This window comes from Lissotriton vulgaris, chromosome 1_2 (genome assembly GCF_964263255.1).
Source record: "Lissotriton vulgaris chromosome 1_2, aLisVul1.2, whole genome shotgun sequence".
Classification (NCBI taxonomy): Eukaryota; Metazoa; Chordata; class Amphibia; order Caudata; family Salamandridae; genus Lissotriton; species Lissotriton vulgaris.
Genome location: NC_141686.1, coordinates 274109109 through 274134943, shown reverse-complemented (window position 1 = coordinate 274134943; position 25835 = coordinate 274109109).

The window sequence follows — 25835 nt, the reverse complement described above, 5'->3', positions numbered from 1 at the left end:
TCTAGGCGGATGCGGTCTTTCTTTAGTTTTACCTGTTGCTATATTGTGTTTCAGGACTGGACATTCATGTACGTAGTGACCTGGCTGCTTGCAATAATTGCATGTCCCTTTAACGGGAGCTGCGGCATTACCTGTCTGGGTCGTACCCTTTCTCTGGCCGTCGGCTGGAACCGACTGGGCCACTAACATTTTCATTTTTGTGTCTTTCATACGTCTCTGTTCGTGATCCTGTTCTTCTCTAATTCTGTTCTGATGGTATTGTAACATTTGTAACATCTGGGATGGCGTGTTTGCTTGCCATGTACTTTCAACTTTATATACACGGTTTTTAACTGCTGTCAGGAAATTCTCGACTAACTTTGATACAAAAAGATGCGGGTACGACTCGCTACCTGGTTTTAGGCCACTATTAATAATGAAACATTTCTCGAATCTTGAATAGAAGTCACTGGTATCTTCATCGTGTTTCTGTTTACAGGCTGAGATTGCGTCCCAGTCTTCCTTTTTAGTTGTCAATAATCTTGGCAAGACCTGTACTATTAAACCTGGTAATGCTTTTGCTTTATCCCCAAGGCCTAGCCCTGGAGTACGAATTTTTTCCTCGTCTTCTATTTCTGTCCATATAATCTTTTTATCTCCCACCTCCCATTCCTTTTCCTTGAGTTTCTCGTAGATGCCGGTGGGCAGCAGTACCTTTAACAATTTCATAATATCTGTATATGTGTAATCTCCCATGAGTAACATGTCTTTAAGTTCTCGGTGAAAACCTGCAGGGTCTTTATCATGACACGGTACTAGTTTCTTCATTTCTAACAATTCTAACTTGGTCAGAGGTGTGTATACATACACACGTTTCAGGGTATTATCGGTGCCCATAACTGGGTGTACTTCTCGTAACGGATTCTGCCTGTCAAAATGCTCAAAATGACACATTTTTCTTTCTGGTGGTTGAGCTGAAACATATTGGGGGCCTAAGAAAGCGTTATATTTACGTTGTTGTTCTAGAATTATTTGAATTAATCTGGTACTTAGGCCTCTCCATCTATTCATAAGTAGGGCTTCTAATGTATCGGGTAAGGGACCTGGATCAGAATGTTGTTGTCTGTATAACGTAATGAGATGCTGAATCATGTATATACCAGCTAATTTCTGCTCGTCTGGGGAAAGGTTCAGAAATGTCTGTGCTACTGTATCATCATTGTACGTGTTAGAATTGTCAGCCCATAGTACTGCTGACCGGGCTAGTTCTTGTTCATCCATAGAATTGAGTACATGGTACCCCATTTGTTCTTGAAGCATTTTATCGGTAACTTGAAACAGATGTTCAGGCGATTTTGGTTTTAATATGCCAGAGAGAAAAACTCTCTTGCTTTCTGGACGAATGCCTTTCCTAAGGTAACTTCCCTTACCTACATACGCTATCGTATCTGTAGTCGTTTCTGGTTCTTCAGGTCCTTCCTCCTCCTCGGAGGAGTCATTCTTGTCACTTTCTTTTTCTTTTTCATGTATTTCTATTACTGCCTTTCTGATTTTCTTGTACATGCTTGATATACAATTCATTTTATCATGCTTTCCTTCGGCTATATTTTGACCCCACTTGTTTAGTGATTCTATTTCATCCTGGTCTACCCCAGGCCTGTCTCGGTCTCTTATTAAGCAATTTATGAAAAAACGTAATATATATGCTTGAGTGTCAACTTTCTGGTGTGCCAGGGCCTCCTTAATACTATCGGGATTTTCTCCAGTCTGGACAAAATGATATATTCTATCTAGGTGATCAGTCATCCCTGGGAATAACACTAGGTAATCTGTAGCTTGTCGCAAGCGTAGTGATGCTATCAACATCCTATCTTCTTTACCGGGTACTGGATCGTATCTGCAAACTGGAAGGGGTTCTTTGAGTCTGTCGAGACGGGGTGATTGGGGTGTGTGTTGCTTCAGCAGGTCTTTAAGGTGTAATCTGTGTGTTGTTGGCGGGGTCTGGAGACCCCCTGTCGCACCTCCTGAGCCAGAGGCTTGAGCATTACTTCTCTGTGGAGTTTGTATGTGTACCTGAACTTGTCTCTTACTGGGATCGGGCACAATCGGATTTGGTATATTAATCTTAGGTGCAGGAAGTGGTGGAGGTGGAGGAACAGGTGGAGCAGGCTGTCGAACGGGGGAACCTTGTTGCGGCAATGGCGGAATATGGTCTGGAGGCGGGTTGCCACCTCCGTCCCCGTCACCGTCAGTAGGCGGGACGCGGGCACGTGGATTGGTGTAAGCGGGTGCTACATCGTCTAGATAGGAAGCAAGGAATATGTCTTTGGTGGTCCTGTGATTTACTTTAGTCGGAACCAATGGTGACGGCAGATTTTTCGGTATTTCTGAAGTGGCTTCAGGCGAACCCTCGGCCACAAGATACATGCCATTTACAAGATTGTTTCGCGCGCGGTCTACTTGCTCTGCCTTTACTCTGATCCCTTCATTAACTAATTTGTTTTCTCGGGCTCTATCTGACTCTTCTCTATGTCTGTCTTCTCTATGGAGTGCTCTTTCAGCACGTTTATGTGATTCTTTACGCCAAAATTCTATGGCGTCTTTCTGAGATTGTCTGGCTTTCTTTTTCCATAACGCTTCTTCTACCTTCACGATGCACTCGGCATCCCATGTTCCTGTAACGGGCCATCTGTGTCTTTCGTCTAGGTGCTTAGTATAATCGGCCCATAAATCTAGATACAATATGGCATCTAAGCCATGCTTATGGTACATAAAGTTTCCAGGAGTGTCCCTAGGGGGGATAGGAATTTCTTCCTCTAGCATCCCTTTCCTAGTTCCTATCTGTCTTAGTTTATTGAAGAACTGCATCTTGTTGCTTAGTACTGGATACTCGATACTTGTTACTTACTTCTGAATACAGCTAGTTACACAAAAACACAATAATATACATCAAACAGTCACTCATACCACGACATTAATCACATTGAAAACATTTTGAACATATATCACTACCCTTGATACTAGATGTACTGCTAAACAGCACAGATACACTGTTGAGAACAGTGCAAGAACTTGTATGCTTGATATACTGCTAAACAGTACAGATACACTGTCTAAAACAGTGCAGACCGCGCTTGTGTACCCAAACACGTCTTTACCGGATACATAATAATGCACCCGTCTAGATACGTCCCAGCAATGGTACTCACCGGGAAGCACGGAACAGAAGGCCTCGGAAAACTCGACTGGACTGGACCGGACCGGACTCGACTCGACACGTGGATACTTCGGAAACTGGTGGGCCTCTTGACACCTCGGACCTTGCTTCTTTCGGCTAGGCTCTGGTCGGGATCCTCCGCACTCCTCACCGCCTCGTCTGGGTGCTGATCGCAGTCTCCGTCACCTCCGTGGGCCAGAGGGAGATACAGGAAATCCTGCGGGTACGCGTAGTGGTCCGTCTTGACTTATGGCAGGGGGCAAAGGTTGCAACGCACCAACCGGCGCGTGAGGTGGGGGAGGGGTCCCTGTTCGGGCGCCAAAATAATGTGGTAAATATTTGATTTACCGTCCTAATTTCTATGCAGGTAAGTACTTAACAAAAATAACTCAATCGGAAAGAAAGACGCAGAGTCCGTGGTGTTAGAGTTCTTAGGGGTTTTATTCCTTAAAAAGGAATGGTTCAGGTACCGGATATCGTGTTCCTGCCACCACTGGGGTGCAGGAAGGGATAGAGCATACTTTATTGACAAGACATAACTTTTATACTTAAACCATATAATGAATACCAATACAGTAGGCGTAACAGCTGAGAGAAACAAGATAACAGCATACACGTGTTAGCAATACGTAATCAAAAGGCGTGAACTAGGCGTGGACATAGAGGTGTGTGCTAGAAACGTCACATGTAAGTGTCACGAGTAGGTGGGTACTTAGCAGAATTTGGCAATGTCAGCAGAAATCTGAGGCCTGGATGCGCGCGCAGCTGCATGACGCGTGATTGACGTGGAACTGGAGGGTACAGGGGACTTGACATTTACACTAGCGGAAAGAGACTGAAGTCTGGCATGTCAGATCAACTCGTACCTATATCATATCTGATATCTGATGTTTGGGAACCATATTATCTAGAGGGAAAGGTCTCTTGGGCAGAGGCTATTCTATACTGACTGTGAGTGCGTGTATAAGCGTCTAAGTGTCTGCATGAGATGCGAGGGGGCATGGGCCTACCATGGTAACAGAGGCTATGAATTACTTGCACGGAGACAGTGAGGCCGGGCCCTTTGCTCTGCAGCTGGAAGGATGTTTACTTGAACTAGTAGGCAGGAATGTATGTTTATTTATTTATTTTTAACATTTCTAAAGCGCTGCTTATACCCGTGGGCGTCTTGGCGCTGGACCCTATGTTTGAGGAGCGGAACAGATAATTCGAAGGTTGAATACAGTTTTGGCAGGCAGCAGGCTGAGCCAAGCGCCGTTAGCCGCACAGGGAGTAAGGCAGAGGTCACGGGTACAGAGGCAGCCCAGGCTGAGGCGTTCAGAGTCAGAAAGCAGAAAAAGGCTCGATGGCAGAATTCAGGGCCTACTTCGCCAGAGCTGAAAAACGTGTAAAGTACACCAGAAAAAGACGTTGGCATGGCATACTTAGGAACGGAATATTCAACCCGTTCAGGGTGGATCTGAAAGAGGACATGTAAACGTTGGACGCAAATGTATTTGCGTCTTCATAGCTGGCACAGGAGGGAAGTTACATGCACTTTAAGCTGGTACATGGAGACGGTGGGGTACACGTTAGGGAACATTTCTTGACCATAAAATTTATATTTCCTCAACGCGGCAACTCCCCCCCACCCCCTACTGACCTCATCCAACCCCAACCTTTCAACAATCGACTCAACAAATCTGCCCTGGCCAGATCAAAACCCAAGTAAACCATGCTGTAAAATGAGATGCCAGCCAGCTTGCCAGCTATCGTAGTCTGGGACAATCCTCTGTCCATGCAATCCAAAACAAAACGCACCACCCCCCGTTCACAGTCACTCTGGGGCATCCCCCACGCAGCCTTGCTCCAACCCAAAGAGGCACCAAACTCAGACCATTCCAACCTGTACGATAGCCTCGTGGATTCAGCTATAGATTTCTCGACCAAACTCACCACTCTCACTCCCCCAGGCCCAGATACCCTCCGGCACCTTGGTCTTGCACGCCTCTGCTCCCGGCGCCAGCCTCCTGAAACGCTGCCACTGCGAAAGAGAACGCATCCGCAATTTCATTACTCGCCCCAGGCACATGTTGCGGGCGGAAAAGCACATTAAAAAGCAAGCAGAGCAGCATGAAACTACGCAGCAGGCGCAGCACTCGTAGGTCCTTTGCTTTTTGATTGTTCACCAGGTCCACCACCGTCATGTTGTCAACATGGAACAAATTCGACCTAATCCGGAACTCCGTCCCCCACACCAACAATGCCACCAACAAGGGGAAGAACTCAAGAAAAGCAATGCTCCTGCCCTGTCGCAACCAATGAGACGGCCACTGCTCTGCTCACCAACGCCCGTCCCAGAAAACTCTGAAACCTGCTGCACCCGCTGCGTCAGAGTAAAGCTGCACCTGCCAGACCATCTTGTCATGTGAAAAATCCAGGGACCCTCCATTGAATTCTTCCAGGAACACCAGCCACACACGCAAGTCCGACCGGACTCCCAACGTGACCCTGACCCTGTGGTGAGGGAGCACCACCCCTGACATGGCCATGCCGAGGTGCCTACAGAAAATAATAATAATAATCCACATTTGTAAAGCGCACAATCACCCGTAAGGGTCTCTGGGCGCTGGGGGCCGTCAGGCGGATTAAGCAAGCTATTGCCCAGAGTCACATGGTGCTGGGCTAATCTGCCGCCGTTGCCGGGGATTGAACCATGATCCCCAGATTCCAGAGTCAGACGCCCTGGCCACGGTGCCACACCTCCCTGCCCTCACCACCCGGCACACAAAAGTCAGCAAACTGAGAAGGCGCTGCACAGACCTCAAATCAATCTTGCGGACACCGATCACCTGCGTCAGAACAGCCTGCATCTCTGCCACCTTCTGCGCTGGCAGCCATGCCTGCCAAGCCACCGAATGTCACTCAATGCCCAAAAACGTCAAACAACAACTAGGTCCCGCCGTCTTCTCTGGTGCCAATGGAACCCCAAACTTCTGCGCCAACAACTGGAACTGTCCCAACGCCACACCACACTCTCCTGTCAGCCCCTTCCTGATGAACAAGAAATCATCCAGGTAGTGCGACACCAGCCAGTGCCCACTCCTTTCCAGGCAAGCACACTGCAAAAAGGAACTGAAGGTCTCAAAAAGCGCACAAGAAATCGCACAGCCCATCGGCAGCACCATATCTACATAGATGGCCCCTTCGAACTGCATGCCCAACAAGGAAAAATCCGCCGGGTGAGGAGGCGAAAGGCCGACTTGATATCACATTTGGCCAACTCTGCCCCCCTCCCGCAAGCCCTCACCAAACCAACGGCATCATCCACCGACGCATACAACTCCCTGGAATCCTCCTTCGTGATGAAGTCATTCACCGAACTCCCTTCCGGCCACGACAAATGGTGAATCAGTCTGAACTCCCCCTGCTCCTTTATGGGAATCACCCCCAGTGGGGAGATGATGAGGTCCGACATCGGCCACGTGTCAAACGGGCCAGCAATCCCACCCTCCAACACCTCCTTCCGCAACTTGCTCGCCACCACCTCTGGCAACTCCTTCGCCGAACGCAGATTCTCCGCCCCACGCCTCTCCCGGGGACCCTGATAGCCAATCCGAAATCCTTCCACGAACCCCCAGTGAAGTTTCAAAGCAGCCTCTCTATCAGGGTACCTAGAGTGCCATGGACCTATGGCCTCCACCTTAACCGGAGTGATTTTCTATTGTTCTGAAGGTGTGGCAAGCGTAAGGCATTGTGTGACCGGGTGACGTTCCCTGCACTTGGAACACTCGTGTTTAAACTTACATGGGTGTCTCGTGCAGAAACCTTTGTTAAAGTTCCAGCAGGCCCCAGTGCTTCCAGTTTTGTACTGCTGACCAGCTGTACCCGTCCACGTTCCGTGACTCCCTGACCCCCCGCCCCAGACTGGGCGGGACGAGACTGAAAAGGCCGGTAAGCAACCGGGAGCCCACTCGCCGTATGAGTAGAAGCCGCCCCCTGCATAGAAGACATCCATTGCACCCAAAGCTCCTGATCGATGTCACCCCAAGGCTTATCCGGGTTCACACTAATCCTGGCCATGAACTCCTCATCATAGCTCAACCAGGCGAAACCCCCAAAATGCAATTGGGCCTTCCGTATCACATCCATATACTTAAACAATGCTATTGCCCTGTCCGCATGCTTTTCGCAATGGATACTCGCGTAGATCAAGAACACCGATGTCCAGTTTTCCATCGTTACGGGCACCCTCGGCCACCTGGTCAATTCCCACTCTCCCTCCTTTGCCTTAATCTCTCTATGTAAAAGTTTGAAAACATCCACATACTCATGCTTTCAGATCCAGGCCTTTGTCTTGTCCGACAAATGCGACCCAAGTGGCATAGCCAAGCCCATGTAAGGCAACTTCTTCCTCAACTTGTCCGCTCCATCCTCCTTCCCACCATGATCCTCCGTCCCGTCTGTCTGCGCACTGGCCATCACGACCTGCTTCCTACCATCCTTTGGAATGTGCCCCGTTCCACCAAGGGCCCCCCATCCCGCACAGATCCATCCCCCACACCCACCGACCAGCAGGCCTTCTCGCACCCCCCTATAGGACCGTCGTCCCAAGCATCCCACCATGCGCCCTCACCTGCCAAAGTCGCTGGAGCTCCCCGCTCTGTCCTCTGGGCATCTGCCGGCTTCTGACTCCCTCTGGCTGCCCGACCAGCTTCGTCCTGTGCCGCCTGGAATACACCAAATCTGTCTGTTGCCGCTCCGCCCTTCCCCCAACTGTCATCGTCACGCACCTCACCTTCTTCCAACTCCTCATCCTCATAGTCCAATCGTTCTTCATCCACTTCCACCGGTGCCACTCTCCGCACCTCACTCACCACTCTTTTCACACCTTTCCCTCTCACTCCAGGCACAAACTCACAATCCACCATTGCAGTTGCGCGCTCCCTCATTGGAGGGCAGGCTGCCGCGGACCCCCCTGCTGCTTCGTCCCGGCATTTGGAGGCCGTTTTGCGCCCTGCCAGCCCACCCTTGCCTCTGCCAGCGCTTACAGCTGGCCTGCTCCCGCCCCCCCCGAGCCGTCTGCGCCCGGGGAGGCCCCAGTTCCACCAGGTCTCTGTGCCGCCAAAGCAGTCCCTGACCCCTCTACCCAAACCCACTCGACACGTGACCCAGGGGTCCCCCCACCAAGGCCCCTACCAGATCCCGCCCCACAAGCAGGTGCCGGGGCCCCTTTGCCCCCGTGCACCCAAACCCGCCTGCGCCTCCCTGGCAGCGCACATCCACTGCCACGCCTGCTCAGTCCGTCTCCTCAATGATGCGACGCTGGTCGCGAATCCTCTCCTCCTTGGACATGTGTGCCCACCTGGCAACCATGCTTCCTGCTCAGGTGGCTCCCCTACAATCGCCTTCCCCCGAGGCTGGGCCGGGGGCCCCCCATTGGGTGATCCTCCCATTTCTGGCGATACTGCACTTTAGTCGGGCCCTTCCCCTTGGGACAAGGCGCCCTCACTACCCCCTTTCGGCCCCTGGACAAATCCACTGGCTGCTCCCCCGACGGGCAACCCCCCTCTTCGAGCCCAGACTCCCCTTCAGACAGCAACAGGGTGAACTCTTCCCCCGCCAACACCTCAGAGCCCACCTCCCCTTCCTCCCCGCTGGCCACACTGTCCTCTCTTAAGCCCTCTCCACTGGCCCCTTGCTGCGGCTCATCTCCCTCCGGCTCCGAGTGCACTGGGCTGCCCACGTGCATGACTGGTGGCAACCGGCCCGTGGCCCACCCCCCGGCGCAATCTCAAGGCCCCCATGGCCCCACAGTCACCTCCACAAACTGCGGGGGAGACTCGGACGCCGTCCTCCGTGCTTCTGTGCCTCCTGCTGCCTCTTGCCCCTGCCCCTCCCAAATACACCTGAACGGGCCGGTGGCAGCTCGTCCATGCAGGCCGCCACTACCGCAGCCACACCCGCCGACGCGGACCTCGGCGTCCGGGTCATGCCGACCCATGCCTGGTCCAGGACACCTGGCTGCAAGAGGTCCGCCCTCCCAGCCCTCCCCTAACACTATCAGAGCCTCACGTACTGCCTCTGAGTCCGGCGTCGCCATGGCCACCCTTCCTGGAGCACCTCACACCTTGTAAGCACCTCGGGAGCCTAACTCGCCCGCGAGATGCGTGCAATTTGGCGGCCCGGTCGTGCCCGCGAGATGCGTGAGGTTTGGCAGCCTAATCACGCCCGCTAGATGCATGTACTTCGGGTGCCTGTACGCGCCTGCCGGCACTCCGGGACCGCACGCAGGGAAACACAGCCGCGCCCCGCTGCTCCTACCAACCTCACTCCGTCCAGGACCACACCAGGGCACCAGTGCGTCCTGCCACAATCCCAACCTCACAACACTCGCTCCGACTCCTGCCCCAAAGGCCCTGACCCACTAACCTTTCTCCAACAACTAACTTCACCCTGCGGCACCGGGGACAGGAAGAGGAAGGACTTCCTCCCCTGTCCCCTTAAGTACCCTCCCTAGCTCCCCACTCCTAAGCCCTCCCCAAGCCTATCCCAGCCTGCCTGTCCCTGGCCTCGCGCGAACACCCTAGGGGAAGACTGGTCTGTCGACCTCACTTCCCCTCGGGGCCGCAGCGGGAGTGAGGCAAGCGCCGCTTCTCATAAACAAAATAGCTTTCAAACGGTAATGATAAAGTAGGCTTCGCCCTCGGTCAAGGTACCAGAAACTGTGTAATGTTTACCGCGCCTCGATGCACAGCTTCAGAGCGCTTAGAATGACGCACGGCGAGCAAAGGCAGAAGGAGAGACGGTCCCGGCGGTGTTGTCCTTGGAAAGACTGGGGCAGACTCCTCACCGTGATTTAAACGAGCAGGATGCGGTGGTGCATGAAAAGCAACAAGTAAATACGTTATAAACACCTTCGCCTGTCTCCTTTCCCTCACCACTTCTACCCCCAGCCCCTCCTCACTCCCTGCTCCCCTGTCCTTCTTTTGCGCGCTGTCGCTCTGTTTTCTTTTCATTTATTTATTTATTTATATGATGAATTTTTGTATAGAGCGGGCTTTACCCAAAGGTGTCAGAGCGCTTCACAATAGAACCATGGGGCATATTTACAAGGGTCTCATCTCCGATTTTTTGGCTTTTCAAGCCAAAAAAGCAGAGATAAAAATATCGCCCTATTTACAAGAGGGTGATAACATGCATTAGCGCTTGTTAGCACCCTTTTACCCGACGCCTCCCTTTGCATCTCTAATGAGATGCAAAGTGGGCGTCACTGGGCAGTACAACCTTGTAAATATCGCTGATGTGCACATTGCGATATTAACAAGGTGGCCCACGCATTTTAGCAGGTGTTAGTTTTTGGAGAAAACCACTGTTTTCGCCAAAAACTAACATCTGCTAAAATGCAGACTTAGCTATACTTATCATTAGGGGTGGATTATACAGGGTCGTATCAGCAAGGTTATCGCTGTTTTCCATGAAACATCACTGGAAAATCAGCGATATTCCATGGAAAACACCGCTATTGCTGGGAAATTATCACCACTGCGCTATGCGTTGATAATACAGCGCTAGCATGGCGATAATTTTATGTGATAGCCGGCGATAACTATTTTCACGCTAAGCGCGGCCAGTGATAATTATTATTGTCCCCGCTTGTTAATATGTTATGTTATGTTATGTTACTGATTCGCAACAGCTGCCCCAGCAAAGAGGCGTCCCGGCACTGCTAGACCAGAAGGATCATAATGCCCCCAAGTACGTCACATGAGGAGAATTTTACACGTTTACAGGTTGCAGACACAAACGAGAAACAAGAACAGGTAATATAAAATAATAGAAGGCAATCTTTTTTCTCCCATCCTCCCTCACGCAGTGGATGCTACGACCTCACGTCCCACAGTCCACGGGGAGAGATTTTAAACGTTACAGGCCAAATGGTAATGTGGTAAAAGAAAAATGATTGTGCTGCGCCTGGGACTGTGTGCAAAGAAAGATGGCGCGTCCCGCGCGCGGGACCCCATTAAGCAAGTGGGTCATTTGGACTGGCCAGGCAGACTGATGTATGATGTGTGTTGGTTACACTGCCCGCATTTCGACGAGAAGCATTATGTGGGTCACAGAGAGTGCGGCAGTTGCGTTTTCTCACGGCGGTGCAACTAACTACAGCAGTGGAAGCAGGAAAAAACATTGCCTGTGAGACAGAGTTGACTAGAAACACACACCCTTCCGGGGCAACCCAAGTTCTCTCTGCGACCACCTCTGATTGGAAGGGCGCTGCAGAGCACGAATAGAGGTGCCATTGGACGAATTCACGTGCGAGAACCTATCTAGGGAGCTGCTGAACACATTATTGTTCACATATTTACAATTGCATTTCACACATTTACTTTTTCGCACAGGGATATTAATTGTTTTGATCAGGACCATACAATTTCAAGTGGAATGGTGCATAGCTGCCAAGGTTTCAGATTGCTATGTGTGACATTTAAATTATTTCAGTGCAATTATGAGTGACATTTCAACGACTATGAGTGACACTTTCTTGCGCGCAAAATCAAGCAATGAAGACGAGGGAAACAAATAAATATCAGAATTTACACCCATTTGAGCAAGAAGAAACTCCAAGAAGATTTTAAAACTGCTGCAAAGCACCAGAAATGGTCTCTCTGTCCACGCGGGGCCCGGCCCAACAGGAAGGATATGCGAGGGCCCAACATGAACAAGTTACACATGGAGGCATCTGAGCTGCTTAAGAGTCACACCTCTCAGCTGACTAGCAGAAGACAGGCTGTCAAACACAATTTTGCATAATCCTCACAAGCTGAGGCCGGCGCAGTAATTTCTCATACAACAAAGCAGACAACTTAGGACTGTCAGAAACATGTTTTCAATTACCCCCAGCGGTTTTTAGAAATAAACCGCAATCATAACACACAATTGCTAACTATGCAGCAAAGCCCTTCCTTATTCATGCAAGCCTCTTAAATCACGTCGAGCCGTGGTCAATATGTGGAGTGAATCGCTGAAAAGCGAAGCCTTTAGAAGTGTTGCCTCCTGCCACCCCTCGCACACCTGACCCATACCTAACCATCACCCCTGGCCGCTATACCTAACCATCACCCCTGGCCGCTATATTCCCACACCTGTACCTGAGCCCAGCATTTCCAAGATGATTGGAGTTAGTCCACAGATGTCTTGTTTCAGGGTTCGCGCTCCCAAGGCTGGTCGCGGGGTCGGTCCTGCCATTAGTCAACACTAAGAGCTGAGGCCAAGCATGGGGAAGTGAACTGGCAGCTAGGCCACTTGTGGGGACCAAAACCTGGTGTACATGCAATAGCTACAGACCACAACACCGTGGCTTAGCCAGGGCCCTTGGGTTGGCAAGTTGACTGTTAGGCACAAGACACAAAGTGCAAGGTGGGTGTACAGGGGGATCCACTAGGGTGAAGGAGGAAGAATGGGATCAGCAAAACCTGGATCGGTTGAAGGAGGAATACAGGGTGTGGCAAGTGCTATACAGTGAAAGCATATTTATAATCAGAGTAAGAGAGAGTTCACCCTCCAGGCTGCACTCACTTCGCTCTTGCCGTGCCTCAACAACTCCTCCTTCTGATGTTCAGCAGCTGCGTGGAGAGACTGGTGCGCCTTAGGAGCAGAACAACTCCAGCGCAAGGCCTGCCGCGGGCGGTTCACTCAACCGTCGGCACCCCAGTGCCGATTAGTCGGCTCCTTCCGGTGCTAGAGCAAATGTTTGTATTAATTTAAATTAACCGCGGTGCACTGTAGGGCAGCAGGATGCGTGTGCTACAAAACTCGTCATGACCTCCTGACGGAAGTTATGAATGTAGCAAATATGCCCTGCTGCTGCCGGGTGGTGAATCATAGTATAAATGTTACAATAAAACACTTAGCAGTCATAGCTGCAGGCTCCGAGACGGTCCTGCGAGCAGAGTGCAGGGCGCACTGCTACTCCTCCCTCCACCGTTAGTTTGAGTACAGCTCAGTGGTGCATGGTTACCAGTGCTCCTGCTTGACAGCTCAGTAGGCGCTATATATGCGTGACAATGCATTTCAGTGCGGTGATGCGGACCACCACAATGTAATGTGTTAGTCTAATGCTTGGTGTGTGATACTTGGCAGGACTGATCGTGAGGCTGGGATATGTCTGGCAGCAGGTCATGTGCACTCTTGACTTGCGGGGCCTTCAAGCTCGGAGGCTTCATGCCACCAGTGGGACTGTGCGTGCCACTTACCAGCGCTTTGGCCATACACTCTGCCCTGGGGTCCTCTGTTGGTACACCAGTGCATTCTACGGCCGCCACCGATACTGGCCCAGTTGTCGGAAAGATCAAAGACCTGCCCACTAAGGCTCGAGTGGCCTGGGGCCACCGTCCTTCAGTGATGCCTCCTAGCCCTGCACTAGTTCATTTAGCTGCTGTCCGTGGGGATCATTGAATGACCAGAGCTGGGGGTCCTGCTCCAGGGCACTGAGGCTGGTGCTTATTGACACCGGCTAGAACAGACACAAAGTCCCAAAGTACAGTTTCCCCACACATTACTGATCCGGGGGGGAGGGGGGGTTTAGACACAGGGGTCCTACACTTGATGTGCCGTTGCCCATCTGCCCACCTGGGCAAGCTTGTATAATGCACCACACAGGGACACCAGATGAATCACTTCCATCACTCTCCACGCTGCCTGCAGCGTTATCAGAAGACATCTGTGCTTACAATCTCGCATTCAATGCCCCATAATCTCAGAGGAGGCAGTGAAGAGACATAAGGAAAGTACATGTGCAAATAAAAACAAACATAAGCTAGATAGTGAACCAGATGAGCACATAAGGAATACATGAAAAATGTCATCAGTTAATGGTTAGTGCCCTTTGTAATTACCAAAAATAAAGGGGCGCATTAAGAATGTGTATAATCATATGATTCTGGCTTGAGCAACATATTAGTGGTTGGCCATCACCTCTCTAACATAAATATATTCATAATATATTCATAACCCTTATTAGCAATTTAGCAACGTGTGAGTACTACAAATCATTAAAAACTGCATATAGCCAACTGTCACTGAATGCAATTAACTTAAATTGACAACATTTCTAACGAACAAGCATTTGCAAATCCAATAGATCTGGCTATAATGAAGTACATCATGGACACACAGGTATTCAGCAATGTAGTCTACTTGCACTAACACATTAAAGCAAGACCCAATGGCTTTGCCAATGCTTGTTTCTGTGATGAAAGTCAAAAACACATTTCAACAAGCTGGGAACTTCAGTTGAAAATACAAAGAACAATATTCCAGAGAAGGCAATGCATTCTGTTCCTCACAATGCATTTTCACTCGCGACCTTTATCAATGTTTACAAAATCTTCACTGAAGTCGGACAAAAAGTTTGTTTTCCATTTTCCTCATTTTCGAAAGTCTGTTGTCATCACGTAATGTTTTCAAAACCAAAGAAGTTTGAAATGGGACAGCTGAATAAACTTGTGGATAAAATGGAAGAGTTTGCGGATTTGCAGACGACTTTCCATCTGCAGAACGCCAGAAACGCGCTGCTCGTTTTTATTCTAGCAAATCTCTAGTAGCAAGTACTGTGCAGTAGTGTTTCTTAACCATTGCTGCTACCTGTAAGATATCGTACAGGTACACTTTGGGGGATATTCTCAAGAACGTGCGATAATCATCAGCAAAATCGGTTAACGCAGTGTTTCATATTACTGTCTATCCCGGGAAAATAATTCTGTGTTAACGTCCTATTCCCAACATAGCAGTAACATGCAATATTTTCCCAATAAAGTGTCAAATGCTTGCGATAAAGTCACAGGGAATGCAATAAAAATAATCTAAACCTGAACGTGAAAAAAGTTGGGATGGGCCCAACCGTGATTAAAAAATCAGCAATAATCTTCGTCAGGCCTGCAATTCACACATGTCGGGTGAGAAAAATCCCTATAAAAGTTTTAAAAAAACACACAAACAAAACCAACAACTGCTAAGCACAATGGAGGTAGCTGGAGCAAGTACAGAGGACAACCAGAACCCCACAAGCCCCACGGATGACCAGCCTAAGACCTTGGGATGATGGAAGGACAACTGGGAAAAGTTAGATTTGGATATATTGAACACCTTTTTTTAAATACACATCTTCCCTACCTTAAGCAATCAATATATTTGCTATCCACATCAGTTCAGAATTGGCTTCTGACGGCAATCAAGACTTGTCTACCTATGACCAACATAAAAAACAAGGGTCATCGTTCTCCTGCCCCATGGTTTACGGAAGTACTGAAAAAAGAAAAATCTGAATGTAGAATTTGAGAGCGCAGATGGAGGAAAAAGTATGCTTTAGAAGACTCTGTAGGAAGGTGCGAGCCGATTATGTGTGCTTGACTATTTATGAGGCTCTAAATCGCTCAAAAACCCTATTTAAGATGGTGAAAGAACTTGCAGGATCCAAAACTCTAGCTATACCGCCAGATCTAAATAAACAGCAATGAGAATCACTAGCCACCTTTTTTGTACAAAAAGTGGAAAACATCTATCAAGGTATTGCAGCAGTTGATAACAATGGTTCTCTTCCTGCAGCAATCCCTAAAGCAACTTCACTTTGTTCTTCTACTCACATTCATTCACCACCCAACACCTTGGATAGTTGGCCCAGGCTCAATACTGAGACTCTTATCAAACTTCTCAATGCCACTAAATCTGGGTCTCCTAAAGACCCCTTGCCTTGTACCATACTAAAACAACTTGGCTCTCAGTCACTGGACATTATTACTAATCTACTTAATACCTCCCTTCAAGAAGAGACGGTTCCAGCTGACTGGAAACATGCAATGATTCACCCCATACTAAAAAAAGCTGGAACTGATCCTAACCAACCGTCCAACGTTAGGCCCATTTCCCTGTTACCTGTGTTTTCTAAGGTTCTTGGAAAACATGTCAACCAATGTCTCACCAAATTTGTAACCACCCAAAATTTGCTGCCCTCTCGTCAATCAGGCTTTAGAGCCGGCTTTTCAACAGAAAGCACTTTACTTGGAGCCACGGAAAATATACAATGTAAATTAGATAAGGGAGAGACAGTGGCACTTATCCTATTGGACGTAAGCGCCGCTTTTGATATGGTATCTCATTCTGTATTAATTAAAACCTTGCGTTCCTTAGGTATCCGTAATTCTGCACTCAAGTGGCTCACTTCCTTCTTGACTGAACGCACTTTTCAAGTCTTTTCTAAAACAGCATGGTCAGACACACATGCCTTTGTACATGGTGTACCACAGGGCTCTATACTCAGCCCTCTGCTGTTTAACTTGTATATGAGCCCCTTAGCAAAAGTGGTGGAAGACTCAGGCCTATTTGTAGGAGAGTAGGGTCTGCAATCCTATGATCACCCAGATTTTTTGCTTTTGTTTCACTGGTTTACGACTTTCTCTGGCTGTGGGCCTGCTAATCAGACCCACAGCCTAGCTGTTCTCTCACTAAATTGACACGTGTACCTTAGGTGCATTATCCAATTGGTACTGGGCCACCTTATCAGACCCTGTAACTCAGGGCATAGGTGTACCCAGGGCCTACCAGGGGCTGAAGCATGTATTATGCCACCCCTGGATGGCCATCTAAATCTGACACAACTGGCTGCACGACAGCTGGGGCAAGGTGGTGTAATCACCCTTTGCTTTAGATATAGTATACCTATATCTAACCCTAAAAATGTACACACAGATTCCCATCAGTCACTCCTATGGCAGGCCTTGACAATCCTGAAGGCAGAGTGCTTGGAATCGTGTGAGATGGTGCTCTGGCATGAGCTGAGCCCGTTTGCAGCTTGCGGAACCAAGTCCTAATAGCTGTTCCATGATAACGCGTACCATATACTCTTAAGTGCATTATAATCCTCGCGGTTAAATGCTATCTTTGGTATCGCTTTATCAAAACATGTCGAGTAAGGTGTCATACGAATTGGAATACTAACCCCTCGCCAATTCTGGCAACGGGGTTAGCATTCCACCCTTCTAGAGGGACACGACATGTATGTAACTGTGAACCCCTGGTTAAAGTTAACTCAAGCCTCAGCATCACAAAATGGATGCTGCCACCACAGACACGAGTCTGACCCCCTGCAGCTGGGAGTCCTTCCAGTGAGGGGAGCTTGGACAAAGGGTTTCCTGTCAGGGGCGGTGCTAGCACCATCCCAGACAGGGTTTTGTGTATCCTGGGTAGGCAGGGCTTTTCAGGAAGGTGACTGCAAGTGGCACCCCGGTGCTCACTACGCATCTGCCGGCTAGAACCAGTTCCAGGGGCACACCAGCCTGGGGAAAGTCCGACATGGGAGAGGGGTGTAACCACCCCCCTTCCTGGTCCCACCCCTAGGGCAGGACCTAGTCGCGTACCCACCCCTTTCTTTAGGATAAAGGCAGGAGCGGGGACACTTCCAAATTAGATCATCTTTGAATCAAGAAACTACTTTCCACGAAAGGAACTCTCAACTCTTCTCAAGATTTCTCCCTTGTGACTAAGGAGTAGTCACCCTGCATCCGCAGGCACCATCTAAGAACTCTGCGGTTTGCTGCACGTCCTTCCTCCGGCATTCGACTGACCAGCTCGACGAGACCTGGCTTCCCTGGCACCTCTGACCTCTACCTACCTCTACAGCTAAGCTGAGAACCGTAGGTGCGACGAGACCTCGAGGGACCGGCCATCATCAGAACTGCACGACTTCTATCCAGCACGACCGCCGAGGGATCCTCTGGTGAGTGCTTTGGGGTCCGAGAAGCCCCGACCCTGAGCAGCTCCAGCACCGAAGTCCAGCCTCCCAGCATCCACGAGATCTGCGTGGGGCCCTTCTGCTTTTTGCTGCTCACCGCGTTGTCTGGCTACTAGCCTGCTGGCTTGTGGCCTTCCCGACGACGCCCGACGACATCACCACTGCTGGTCTGGTTGCTCCAGACTGGCCCTTGCTCCCTTCCAAAAGAGGAGCACCCCTGACCCTCCTGGTCCACTCCAGACGCCATTTTAGGTCCACCGCGTGGGCTTGAAATTGCCAAGACTTGTTGCCCCAATCCTGGGTCCAGCGACGTCGACAGCATCAACCATCGTGGGACAGCTCGCACCTCCATCCTGGTCGCCGACAACGCCTCCTGGTCCGTGAGACTGCAGAGTCCAGCGTCGCCCACTCACCTGGTCGAGGTGACTAACATCCGGTGCCATCCTGGTGCCCATCTGATCACTGGCTAGTGATTAAGAACTTGGTCCCCTCTGCTTTCAGGTGTCATCCATCTTCGATCCAGGCTTGGATCACTTCGAACAATCTTCATTGGTCGCCTGCCAGCAACTCTTTCTTCAGGCTCCTGGTTCGTCAACGAGGATTCCCGATGTCTCTTCAGACCTATGCAGTCGCAGCCCCTGGGCTAGGTAACTTCGGCATTTTGGTGCTCCAGCGTAGCCTCACTATCCAAGGGTCCAGATCCACTGTCGTTTTCGATCTACCTTATCAGGTTCGCCCGAGAACACTAACTTTGCTTTTACTAGCTCCCATAGACTTTGTCCCTCATCCCGCGTGAGAGTGCACACTCTGCACCCGAGTCCCCTAAGCCTCCTACTAGTAATCTGAAGGTTCAGTAACGTAGTCCTAGCGATTCCAAAGCCTATTAGTCCAGTACTTACCTGCTAGTAATTTCGCATTCCACTTCCATAGTATATGGTTTTCCGTGCCCCTCGGGCATTTGTGTAAATTGTGCAACTTAAAGTATTTTCGTAAGAGTTTTGTTGTGTGCTCAGTACCCTGTCCTCATAAAGAGTACAGGGCTGTTGTGATCTAAATAAATACACTGTTTATTTTCATAACACTAGTGTGGTGTCCTTTCACTTGGTGTTCAAGGGGTATATGTGATGGTATAACAGCTGGCTTAACACGCCCTCTAGAGTTTAGCCCGACTGCTCGTATCCATGCTACTAGGATAGCTGGTCCATAAGGTTGACTTACAACCAATCACCATAAGGGTTGTTTGGACTGATACATAGTGATCACTAGAATAGTGAACACTGAATATCAGGCCAACTTCTCACATTGGTGGCAGCGGTGAGATTTCAGCTTGCTGTTGTTTTACCACACGTATCCTAAGAATATCTTTGTGAAAGATCACATAAGTTAAGGTACATATAACTTAGCTTAGAATACTTTGAGTTCTACTGAACCAGCTGTTGTAGTTTAACAAGGCTTAGCACACATTGACTACATTTCTTAGCAAGGGATCAGTAGGCAAACAAATAGTGTAGGTAGGTGCATCACTTACACCACACTAGAAGCATGTCTAACCACAGAGAATCTTCAGAGACCCCTCTTGTGGTTGTGGACCCTCCACAGGTCACTTCCAGATATTCTGCTCTTAGCTTTCAGGAGATGAGACAAGTCTGTACATCCAGGAAGCTAAAACAGGGTTTAAACCCTACCATTCCCTTTCTGATTGGTCTCTAAGGGCCCGATGTAGGTAGCCCTTTACCGATCGGAATCGGCCGAAAATACCGATTTTCAGCCGTTTTCGATCGGTAAAGGGCTATCGAGATGTAGGGGCACATTTTCGGTAATTTTACCGAATCGTTATCATTACCGAATCGGTAAATTTACCGAATCGGTAATATTTACCGATTTGGTAATGATAACGATTCGGTAAAATTACCGAAAATGCAATGTAGGTAGCCAATGTTCCATCAGCACATGGCTTACAGAATCGGTATTTTACCATGGAATACAAATCCATGGTAAAATACCGATTCCTGTGTACATGCACATCTGTGCATGTACACATGTGCCATGTGACAGACAGACGTGCCCTTAGGGCATGTCTGTGTGCCACATTGCACACATGCCCTTTTTGGGGGTGCTAGAGGGTGTCAAAGTGACACCCCCTGCACCCTTGCCAAATTCGGTATTTACCGATTCGGTAAATACCGATTCAGCATTTGACTTTAATCCTATGGGCTTCAAAGGCCCATAGGATTCAATAGCAAATACCGATTCGGTATTTACCGAATCGGTAAATACCGAATTTGTAAGGAATCGGTAACGATTCCAGATGTTGGGACCTACATCCCATTTACCGATTTTGAAATACCGAATCGGTAAAATTCGGTATTTCAAATTCGGTAAATGGGATTTACCTACATCGGGCCCTTAGAGACTTATCATGCTAGGAGGGCTGCTAACACAGATCCTTCTCATCCAGATGGGAACATGCCTCCCCTAGAGGGAACCCAGGGTGACCCTGACTGACACCTCCAGGCAGCAGACAGTGCTGAGGAGGGGGAGGAAGATGAGTTATCTGGGGATGAGGCAGAAACAGGTCAGGTAGAAGTCAGTAGACTCACTAGGACCAACTTAAGTAGGTATGAGAATGGATTTGGGGCACCCCCAGGGCCACTCTCAGGCAGACTTAACATTGGGAATGGACGAGTTAGGTCTCTATCCAGAGGTTCTAACAGATCCATTCGAACCAATGGCTCTCAGACCTCTTCTCATAGAGGGTTGTCATCCCCTAAGAGAAGGGAGCATGAAGCTAAAATGAGGGAAGCCAATCTCCGGATTGAAAGGGAAGAACTTGCCCTGGCCAAAGAAAGGCTTGCCTTTGCTAGAGAGCAAAAGTTAAGTGGGTTAGATCTCACTGGTGGCAACATTCTCCCAAGAGAAAAAGACAGGAGTTTAGACACTAGACACCTGAGTAAGATAGTGCCCCCCTTTAAACAAGGGGATGATATCCACAAATGGATAACTGCTTTGGAGAGGGCCTGCACTGTCCAGTGCGTCCCCCAGAGTCAGTGGGCAGCTGTCTTGTGGCTCTCCTTTGAAGGTAAAGGTAGAGATAAGCTCCTCACTACTAGAGCTGAGGATGCTAACAATTACCAAGTCCTGAAGAGTACACTGATAAATGGGTTTGGCCTAACCACTGAGCAGTACAGGTTGCTGTTCAGGGATACCCAGAAAACTCAGTCTCAGGATTGGTCTGACTTTGTAGATTGTGCCACTAAGGCTTTGGAGGGCTGGTTGCTGGGCAGTAAGGTTACTGATTATACAGGATTATACAATCTGATCATGAGGGAACAGATTTTAAACAATTGTCAGAACCAGTTGTTGCATCAGCACCTTGTTGACTCAGATCTGACCTCTCCCCAGGAAATTGGGAAAGAAGGCAGACAGATGGGTCAGAACAAGGGTTAAGCAGAACCAGGGCCAGAACCAGGGTGGTCAGAAGAAAGCAGGCCAGAAGGGTAAAGAGACTAAAGGTGAACAAAATGACCAGAAGTCTTCAACAGGTCCCCAACAGAACAAAGAGGGTGGGGGTCAGGCTTCCCAGAAGAAGAAGACTCAAGAAGGCCAGTCAAAAAGGTGGTGCCAATACTGTAAAAGTAAAACTCACTGGTTTAGTGAGTGCACCAAGAAAGGAGGGCAAACTCCTGCCACTGCAGCCCCTAAGGCAACTGCACCCCCTAGTACAGTCAGCAGTGGTAGTGCACCTCCCAAGGGATTAGTTGGGTTAACCTTGGGTTCTGAGGGGTATGACAACTTAGTTGACACACTCACTCAGGCTGTCCTTGTCTGTACAGGGGATATGGATATATCCCCTGATGTCAGTCCCAATACTTTGGGCAAATACAGGCAGACACCTTTGATAAATGGCAAAATGGCTCAGGCCTATAGGGACACTTGTGCCAGTGTCACCATGGTGACACCTAACTTTGTGGACCCTGGACAGATCATGCCAGGTACAGAATTCCTGGTGACCAATGCCAGCAACGTCCCTACCAGTCATAGTATGGCGATTGTTGCTTTCTCCTGGGGAGGGGTAAATGGCCAAAAGAAGGTTGTAGTTAGTTCAGACCTCCCAGTGGATTGTTTCTTGGGCAATGATTTGGAGTCATCACAATGGTCAGAAGTGGAGCAGAGGACTCACATGGAGATGTTAGGCTTGCCAGCACATGTGCTTGCTGTGACTAGGTCACAGGCCAGAAGATGCCCCACTGAACAGGTGCTAGATCCTGGAACAATGGACCAGACACCTTCCAAGAAGAAGATCAGGAGGGTTAAGGCATTGCCTCCCCCCTTGCCCCAGGTTGAGGATCAAGTCTCAGAGGAGGCTGATCTACAGGAGCTGAGGGAAACTGAGCCTAAAGAATTTGAACTTTATCAAGTTGAATTTCTGGGCTCAGGGGGACCCTCCAGAGCAGACCTGGGGAAGACATAGTTAGCCTGCCCTTCTCTTGAACCCCTCAGACAGCAGGCTGCTGCTGAGGCTGCAGGGAACGCCACAGGTGCCCACAAGGTATACTGGGAAGATGGACTCCTATACTCTGAGTCAAGAGACCCCAAGCCTGGTGCAACCAGGAGGCTGGTCATCCCCTTGTCTCTGAGAGGTTTCCTTCTCACCTTGGCCCATGAGATTCCCCTTGCAGGTCACTTAGGCCAGAACAAGTCTTGGGACAGGATTGTCTCACACTTTCACTGGCCTCATATGAATGAAGATACCAAGGAGTTGTGTCGCTCCTGTGTCACTTGCCAAGCCAGTGGTAAGTCAGGTGGCACAACAAAGGCCCCCCTTATACCAATGCCTGTGGTGGGGGTGCCCTTTGAAAGAGTGGGGATTGACATTGTAGGACCAATGGAACCCCAGACAGCATCAGGGCACAAGTTTATACTGGTGGTGGTGGACCATGCCACCAGGTATCCTGAAGCTATTCCCCTTAGGACCACTACAGCACCGGTTGTGGCAAGAGCCCTAGTTGGAGTGTTCTCCAGAGTGGGCTTCCCTAAGGAGGTTGTCTCTGACAGAGGTGCAAACTTCATGTCAGGCTACTTAACTGCTATGTGGAAGGAATGTGGTGTCAACTACAAGTTCACTACACCCTATCATCCATAATGCAATGGGCTTGTTGAAAGGTTCAACAGGACCCTAAAAGGGATGATTCATGGACTACCTGAAAAGCTCAGGCGTAGATGGGATGTCCTGATACCCTGCCTTTTATTTGCTTATAGAGAAGTCCCACAGAAGGGGGTTGGCTACAGCCCTTTTGAACTTTTGTATGGACATCCTGTAAGAGGACCTCTGTGTTTGGTGAAGGAAGGATGGGAGAGACCTCTCAAAAAGCCTGCAACCAACATAATGGACTATGTACTTGGTCTCCGCTCCAGGATGGCTGAGTACATGGAAAAGGCATCCAAAAACCTTGAGGCTAGCCAGGAACTTCAAAAAGCCTGGCATGACCAAAAGGCTGTCCTGACTGTATACCAGCCTGAAGAAACAACAGGAGAGAAAGGGTATAGTTGGGACCACTCTTTTACCCCTTCCGAATTAAATGTATTGTAATCAACATAAGAGTGTCAAACAAACTCAAACAACTAGTAAAGGATGAAACACAAAACCAGTTAGCGAAAGTAGACAGGGTAAAAAATTATACCAGCTAAGAGTTCTGAAGTTTAGAAAACAGGTAGGGTGCACATGCTTAGTGTAGAAAAAGGACCCTCAGGCACCAACTGTAAAAGTCGGTAGCCAGTTGTCTTCATTGAGTCCCCAAGGGTAGAAAAAGAAACTCAGATGGTGATTAGAAACGTGATTTAAAAAGAGTGTGGGCTACTCATCAGACAATAATTTTATTGAGAAGGTAGCTCTAACTCTAATAAAAACAGTGAAAAAAACAATGGACTAGTGATTGGTTGGGTTAGCTTGAACCAATAAGTCCTCACAAAGGTGACAAATAAACAAAGATGGTCAACATGTTTCTGCTAAGGAGCCCAAGGTCAGCTCAGCATTCGTCAGGACCAAAACACTGACGGTTGTTGCGGGCGGCGGTTGTGGTCCGAACAGGTCTACTGGCGGGGAGTCGCATCGGAGCAAATTGACCGAGCGTGAAGGTTTCCCCCCTCCACCTGCCCATGATGTTTGACAGCGGATTTTTGAAAAATTGTAGTCTCCCTCAATGAGGCGAGACCCCATTGAGATTCATCCATCTTAGGAACCCTTACAGTCACCAGGTTGTATTAGTTTCTCCTTTTCTACACCTTAGGTTTGGACACCTTAGTGAGTGCCCACCAAGGAGTTTGAATAAGTGTTTTGGTCCTGACGAATGCTGAGCTGACCTTGGGCTCCTTAGCAGAAACATGTTGACCATCTTTGTTTATTTGTCACCTTTGTGAGGACTTATTGGTTCAAGCTAACCCAACCAATCACTAGTCCATTGTTTTTTTCACTGTTTTTATTAGAGTTAGAGCTACCTTCTCAATAAAATTATTGTCTGATGAGTAGCCCACCCTCTTTTTAAATCACGTTTCTAATCACCATCTGAGTTTCTTTTTCTACCCTTGGGGACCCAATGAAGACAACTGGCTACCGACTTTTACAGTTGGTGCCTGAGGGTCCTTTTTCTACACTAAGCACGTGCACCCTACCTGTTTTCTAAACTTCAGAACTCTTAGCTGGTATAATTTTTTACCCTGTCTACTTTCGCTAACTGGTTTTGTGTTTCATCCTTTACTAGTTGTTTGAGTTTGTTTGACACTCTTATGTTGATTACAATACAATGTATACCAGCCTGGACAGAAGGTGTGGGTGTTGGAGCCAGTTGCCCCAGCAGCACTCAAAGATAAATGATCTGGGCCCCACACAATCCTTGAGCAAAAGGGAGAGGTCACCTACCTGGTGGACCTTGGAACTCCCAGAAGCCCCTACAGGGTGCTTCATGTGAACAGGCTCAAAGCATATGTCGACAGGAAGGACATGAGCTTGCTCATGGCCATAGATGAGGGACAGGAGGAAGAGAGTGACCCTCTCCCAGACCTGCTCACTCAGAATCCTGATGATGGATCAGTAGATGGTGTTGTCTTTTGTGGCAGCCTCTCTGAACATCAACAGAAGGATTGCAAACAAGTTCTTCAATCCTTCAGGCATATGTTCTCTCTAGCACCCAGTCAAACCAATTGGTGTACCCATGAGGTTGACACTGGTGACAGCTTGCCAGGTAAGAGTAAAATCTACAGGCAGCCTGATCATGTTAGAGACTGCATCAAAACAGAAGTGCAGAAAATGTTGGAGTTGGGAGTCATTGAACCCTCAGATAGCCCTTGGGCTAGTCCAGTAGTTCTAGTGCCAAATCCTCACACCCAGGGTGGTAAGAAAGAGATGAGGTTTTGTGTAGACTACAGGGGTCTCAATGCAGTCACTAAGACTGATGCCCACCCAATACCAAGGACAGAGGAACTTATAGAAAGATTGGCTTCTGCCAACTACTTAAGTACATTTGACCTGACAGCTGGGTATTGGCAAATCAGGTTAGCTGAGGATGCCAAGCCCAAGACAGCATTTTCTACCCCTGGTGGGCATTATCAATTTGTGGTAATGCCCTTTGGTTTGAAAAATGCACCTGCCACCTTCCAAAGGCTGGTGAATCATGTTCTCACTGGGCTGGATGACTTCTGTGCAGCATATCTTGATGATATAGCTGTCTTTAGCTCCCCCTGGGAGGATCACCTGGTCCACCTGAGGAAAGTGTTAGAGGCACTGCAAGCAGCAGGTCCCACTATCAAGGCCACAAAGTGCCAGATAGGGCAGACACAGGTTGTATACTTGGGACACCTTGTAGGTGGAGGCCAGGT